We start from the raw sequence: 6,690 nt of genomic DNA on the forward strand, positions 1-6,690 counted from the left end.
GATTGTGCTGCAATTCGCTAATTGACCAACCAACCGAGTGATGGTTAAATTTTGTATTGTTTTGTGAGGCCAGTAAAATGACTCAGTTACTTCAAAGGATACCCGTTTTGATTTGATGTGGTCTATGCTTATTAAATTCACTTTAATGGTCACTTTCGATCAACAAATATCTCCCATCTATAAATTCAATTAAAGTCGAACGATTAAAACGTTTGATAGAATGGAAACAACCCTTAAAATTATGTGCATCAAGAAAAAATCGAAAGGCCTTATGGTGCTAATGATACATTTAGCAGCCTTGGCACCATTGGAATGAAATCATACAAAAATAGATCGGCAATGACGCACATAATACTACGCGTACATGTTGGCCATTTCACGAAAAAAAATTCCGAGGCGTAGTGTGCAGAGTTTGCATAATTTCAAGAAACGGTTTTAATCTTTAATTGCGCCACAACCGGGTCGACCCTTGACGCTAAAGTCGGCTCCTGTCAAACGCCAATCTACGCCACTACAAGAGCGCGACCTCTTTGGGTCGAGTTCCTCGAAGGAACGCGCTGTAGGGCTTACATAAAACCACCATTAAAGGAGATGGGGTCAGGACGACTGGCTGGCTCTTGAGAAGCCTTCCAGAATCCTTTTCTTCCCATTTGTCCCCAACCCAGCTGGGCCGACTGGGCGAACGTAGAGCCAGCGTTTATGAATAAGAAACGAGTTGGCGTTTAAATAACGTTTTATTTCCTCCAAATTGGTTTGTTGGGCTGCCCAAAACACGGGCCCTGCCACGTGAGTTCCGGGCAGTTTACAATGTTTTTCCAATTGGGTGTTTTTCCACCGCAGGTGTTAGCTTTCTAGGGGTGCACGTCAGGCCAGTAGCTAACCAGGGAAAAGAGATGGGTACGAAAGGGGCCAACCAACAACCGACCGAAGCAGAAGTTCCGCCGGGAGTTTATTTGTATTGGTCCGCTACTTTTCTGCCTCTTACGCTAAGTCAGCCCTCCTGGAGGCGATCCCGGAAAGTGCCATTTCAAGCCCGTGTTTGATTGCCCTAAATATTTCATACCTTCCACCGATGAAGGTGAGGCTTTTCCATGCCCTACAGCGACTAGGAAGTATGCTTCGCGCGAGACAACATAATCTTCACGCGAATCTTTTGGCCAATTTCCTTATCGGAACGCGCCGCGTCCGTTGACCCGTAAAAGTACCGTCTTGACTCGAGGGCGCGACGGAAGAATTTAAGAACCTTCCACGAAAACCGACACTGCCGGGGCCGAATGCCAACACCGTTCGCTCGTAATATGAGAAACCCTACGAGTTTAAAGACACAATCTGCCGTTTGCTTACAGAAAAGCGGCGCCCGTGGAGGACAGGGTTTGTGTGTTTCCTCAAAAATGCGCATTACCGAGTGGTGGCGGAACTCACGCACCACCTTTTTGCGTTCATTCCGTTACGCGGTGGCAAAATCCAGGCTGTGAAAGCCATTTTCTGGCACCACCGGAAATCCGCTTTCCACTGGGGCCAAGTTTCGTGTTACTACTCGACTAACGACTTCGTTGGCATTATCATTTGGAAGCTGTCTCTTCGTCCAAAAAAGGGAATGCGTAAGCCGCAAGTCGTCCTTATCGGATTACAGGCCATCTTCATCCCGGGGGAGAAAAAGCGCAAATCCCGGAAGGTGAACGACGCAACTGTCCTACCGGTAGCGGCAAAACTGCTTGAATGGACGATTATAAATTATGCTTAATGTGGCCAATTTTCGAACGCAGCATCCAACGGCTGGGCTGCAAGCATAGTCAACTGGCAGAAGCACTCGAAGTAGCAGGCGGCGAGGCTTCTCTCACCATTGGAATTGGTTGCTGTGAAAAATTGCGATGATGCGAGTGGCTCGAGGGCGTCATCACGCCCGCCGCCGGCCAACTGGCGTTTTAATGATATTGATTTTTTTTATTATTTTGCCCTCAAGCAGGCGGTGTCCTCAGCAGAACCAGCAACAGCAGCAGCATCAGCGGAGTATCTGCTTCTGGTCCAGTTTTTACTGGCCGTAAAGCTTGCGTGACATCAACCACCAACCAGCCATAGAGTGGGGGACTATTTATCATAAGCCATCGGCAGTAGCGGGCGCGTGGCGATAATTACGGTACAAGTGTGTCTGCCCAGAAGGACAAAGAAAGAGAGAGAGAGAGAAAAAGAGAGAGAAAGAGCGAAAAAACGGTCCCATCCCCTAGAGACAAGGATAATTAAAGCTGAGATTAAAATATGTCCACCTCCAGCGGGGGCTCGGATTGGCGTTGATTTATTCATGCCGAGCCGATGGAGGCGCCTGGTGCTCCTCTTGGGCTGACAATGTTTACAAATTTTCCACCCCTTTGCCGGTAAGTGGCTTCACTTAAATCACAACCCAGGCCGCCGTAGGCAGGCTGACTGGTGCCGGGGGATGATAATGGTTTCATTGAAAGAAAGCCAAAAAGAATTACAGAGCGAAGGCGATTAAAACAATCACTTAGTCGTGGGTCAGACCGAGTCAGAGTGGAGCCAGCGTGACACAGATTGATAATTACCACCAACCAGTTATGAATTTTGATTTAGGCGTTCCACCAGCGTTGCATAATGAATTTCACTGCGTATAGCTCCTGTGCTTATGTAAAATAAATCGTTTGCATAAAACTTAAACACATGACATTCAAGTAATAGGTATTATTGGGAGCAAGCTCTACGCAAGGATATCAAATAGCAGAAATTGATCCATTTTATGAAGGCTGAAGTTGGCACTCTACCACTACTGGCTTGCAACGCTCCGTCTTATTGTCTTGCGAGCTTCGCTGCCGTTAGTGAAGATATCTTCTTTCCAATTCCATCCAATCGTTCGTTTTGTGGTCTCGGCGCAATTCCGACAGTCAGCGGTGGCCTTCGATGACGTCGAAGTGTCCGTTGAAAGCTCACCCAGATCTACAAATGGGAAACAAATTGATTGCTTCCGTCCGCTCGGTCGCTCTCGGGCCGACCACGAGCAAGCTAGAGTTACCTTTGCCGTACGCGTGTAAAAAGATCTTACATGGGCCAACCATGAGCGGACCAGAAAACTATCGTGAGGTCGAACCAGGACGAAAGTTCATTCCTTTTACTATCACCACCACACCCAAAAGCTGCCGTTCGTTTCACATTTCACTAAGCGATCAATTTCCACACTTATTGGACGGCCCGATCCCATCGAAACCGAAGGAGCGCCCGTTGCTGTCATCCTTTTTCATGGATCTCGAACAAATTTCGACACTCGCCGCCAAGCGCTCAGGAAACGTAAGGATTTGGACGTGAAAGGAAAAACTCGAAAGGTTTCCATCCTCATCATTTGTCATCTATTGTCTACTTTCGGGACCGAGCCGACCGGAGCGGTCGCGGCGTGTGGGAAACACAGGCGTTTCGGAGAAATTGTGATGATGTGGCGAATACTGTGCCCTAATTTTGTTTTACTTTTCTATCGCTACAGTCGGAATCGATTTTTCGTCCCTTTTCAAATTAAAGTGCTTGTGGAAATTTCAACCGGAAGGGATTCGGTTCACACCCACTTTCGTCAGAGCGTTGAAGGGATTTCGATTGAAAAGTTGTTGTAGTTATTTTTGTTAGTTTAGAAAAGAATCTGCTTCAATCGTTATTCGAATGGTTCTACGAACATTATGGCGTTGAAAGTTATCGTTAAAAAATAATCCTTATCAAATAGACAAGCGAGGCCATTCCGAATTGATAGTTCAATAATCCATGTCTATAATCTCCCTCAACGGAGGAAGTGAAACCCTTCACCGAATGGTAGATATTTCGGCATTTCTTTGTTTTCGCAGAAATTTCCAAACCATCTGCTGTGCGAAGACACGGGCAACAGGAGGCTTCCGGTCACCAGCCGAAAGAACCAAGCGTGAACCCGTTGAGGCAGGTTTCCCGGTACGTGAAGCGAATTCTGAGCCAGTGGAAAAAACATTCCGCTACTCGGAGGCGCATTCCGTAGCCTTCGCCACGGAGACACTAACTTTTGGGATCAATTTTGAGTCCCAATCGAATTTGCTACGGCGCCGCGTGCTACGAGAAAAGGATACGGCCCTTCGGCGGAGTTAACTTTTGGTCCCATTTTTCGTTTCGCTGTCGCTGACCTTTGGTTTGGTCTATTTGAAAAAGATGCTGAACGGGGACGGAGTTGCCTTTTTTGTGCCTTTTTCTTCGCCCTACCTTCCTTTGCGATAAGATGGATGAGTCCAGGAACTTGGACACGCGTTTGTGATAAATTCGTTGATTGGACGCTAGCATCCTTCACCGGTCGCCGGTTCGATTCGGAAAATTGGTAAAGTTTTTGATAAATTGTCAATAACGTTATTGCTTTTCGAAGGCCGTATTTTTTGGGCGGCAATGTTTATGCGAATTGATCAACGTTCCGTCGATGGATTCAAATGTTCCAAAGCCTCAACCCGTGACGGTGTAAATTGGGGTAACGATTCGATGGCCTTCGTCACGCGATTCTACCCTTCACCAGAAAAAGGACCTCGTCGAATGGGCGAGTGTATGTAACTCGAAACCACCCATTCGGTGTTCGCACCCATCATCAGGCACGATGATCGAGCACAACTTCGAGGACCTTATCCTCCGGGCTCTAAGTAATTACGAACACGCTCAGCCTGCCCGACGAGCCACGTGTTGGCACGTGTCATCGTCGGGATTTCTAATGAATTCCGTGCGGCCCATGTTGCCTCTATTTTCGGAGTCTTCATAAGACTTAGCTTCCGTTGCCGGTTTAGGGACCAGCGGTGTCACAACACTGCAATGTCCCGGCGACGGATGACGAACAAAATTCAACCTGGGAAAAGTTCTCAGCCGCGTGTCGGGTGACTTGGCAACGGAATATTAATTAAGTGACACACCTTTGAGCGGAGCAAAGTGCTTCACTAAGACCGGCCTACACTTCACGCTAAACTCACGCCGGCGTTTGATGCTTCTACCTGAAGTGAGCCCAAGAATGTAGCACAGCAGCCCTCGGCATAGTGCAAAAAAGCTGGCAAAAAACTATATGAAAGTAAACGTCCGCCAACGTCGGCCACGGATTGGTGGCCAAGGAAAGTTTTTTCCTCATCGCAGGTTTTTCTCCTCAGAACGTTCCTTCTTTACAAGTCAATGAGGAGGAGTGTCAATGGTCCTGCTTTTTCTGCTTTCCAACGATTCCTTTGCCTATCTGGAATTACTGCAAAACCCGAGAAAATGACATCTGCAAAGCCGCCTCCAGCGTTTCGATGCAGCACCCAACGGCCAGTGTGGGTCAGTGGAGCGCAAAATTTAAATGAAGAGGCCCCTTGGCGATGCTGTTTCTCGCTTTGCTCAGCTGCCTGCAACGCGAGGCGGGATCTGGAAAAGTGAAGAAAATCTTATCGGAGTTCGGGGTGAAAAATCTCAACCAACTGCTGCTAGTGACCCGCAGCGCGTTGCAGAAGAAGTCCCTTTTGTCCGGCTGGAAACAGGCGGCCGAAAGAAGGTGTGACCAAACATCGACTAAGCTGGGGATTAAAATTTATGCTTTCTGCGACCCGAACCGAACGCCGGAAGGGCGAGGACGGGGAGGATTAAATGTAAATAAAACAAACGGTAAGGGCCACCGGACCGGGCCGGTGATGTTACGCGAAACGTGAAATAAAATGTCGCGCAAAATTATAACGCCAGGCCAAGATGAGGATGATTTCCCCATTTCGGCCACTCCGTTCGTGTTTGCTACTTGTTGAGTGCCTGGGAGCTGTGTCGTTGCTGTCAGGATTACAATTTTGTCGCATAATTGGCCGGCACAAAAGGGCCTTGCTGTTTGGCGCATCGCTGACCTTTTAAAATGAACATTTTTTCGGTTCCGGTACCTTCGCAACAATCAGTTGGATTACGGAAGGTCAGTACGGTAATGGAAATGGTCACTGAGTGATGTCTGTCCGCTAAATGGGTGTCGGCTAAAAGTCAGCATGAATTAAACCGTGTTGTAAATTTGAGACACGTTTCGACGGATGGATTCTAAACCACCCTTTAAATCCGTTTGCTACTAATTCACTGACCGGCGTAGAAACATTTTATAAGCCCACCCAGGTATGCATGAAAAACTACGCTCATCGCTGACTGTCGTACGCTATGGTGAACGAGCCGGAAACTGACATTCAACACAAATTGTTATCGATTTTCTTGCCAGTTCGCGTAACACACGAAGAGAAAACTAACGAACGAATCGAAGTGAATTTGTTTTAACGTACTGTCAGACAAGCCCCCGGGGGAGAGTTAATCAGTACGGTTGTTGATCATGTTTTGTAGAAAAATGCAAAAAAGGACATTCAAACAACCAACTGTTTAGCGGAATTCGTGTTGTGTATTCCGCGAGCAAAAGCGACAGCATAAAACCCATGCCATGAATATTCTAATCGCCGGCAACGCTACACGTCGGTCAATAGTTTCCAGCCCAAGCATATGCACGATAGCGATACCGCTAAATCCATATTTTTGGGTTTCACAAGTCTTCAAAGAATATCTCCAAACACTACGACAGATATTCATTTGTTGGGTACAAATTTCAAGACTAGGTGAAAATTTACTATTGTTCTTAGCTTAATCTAAGTTTTGATACCTTGACTTTTGTGTTGAGAGGAAATGTTGAAGCCAGACCGAGAATTTAACGCTTAAATATACCTT

The sequence above is a fragment of the Anopheles cruzii genome, chromosome 2 (assembly GCF_943734635.1).
Source record: "Anopheles cruzii chromosome 2, idAnoCruzAS_RS32_06, whole genome shotgun sequence".
Lineage (NCBI taxonomy): Eukaryota > Metazoa > Arthropoda > Insecta > Diptera > Culicidae > Anopheles > Anopheles cruzii.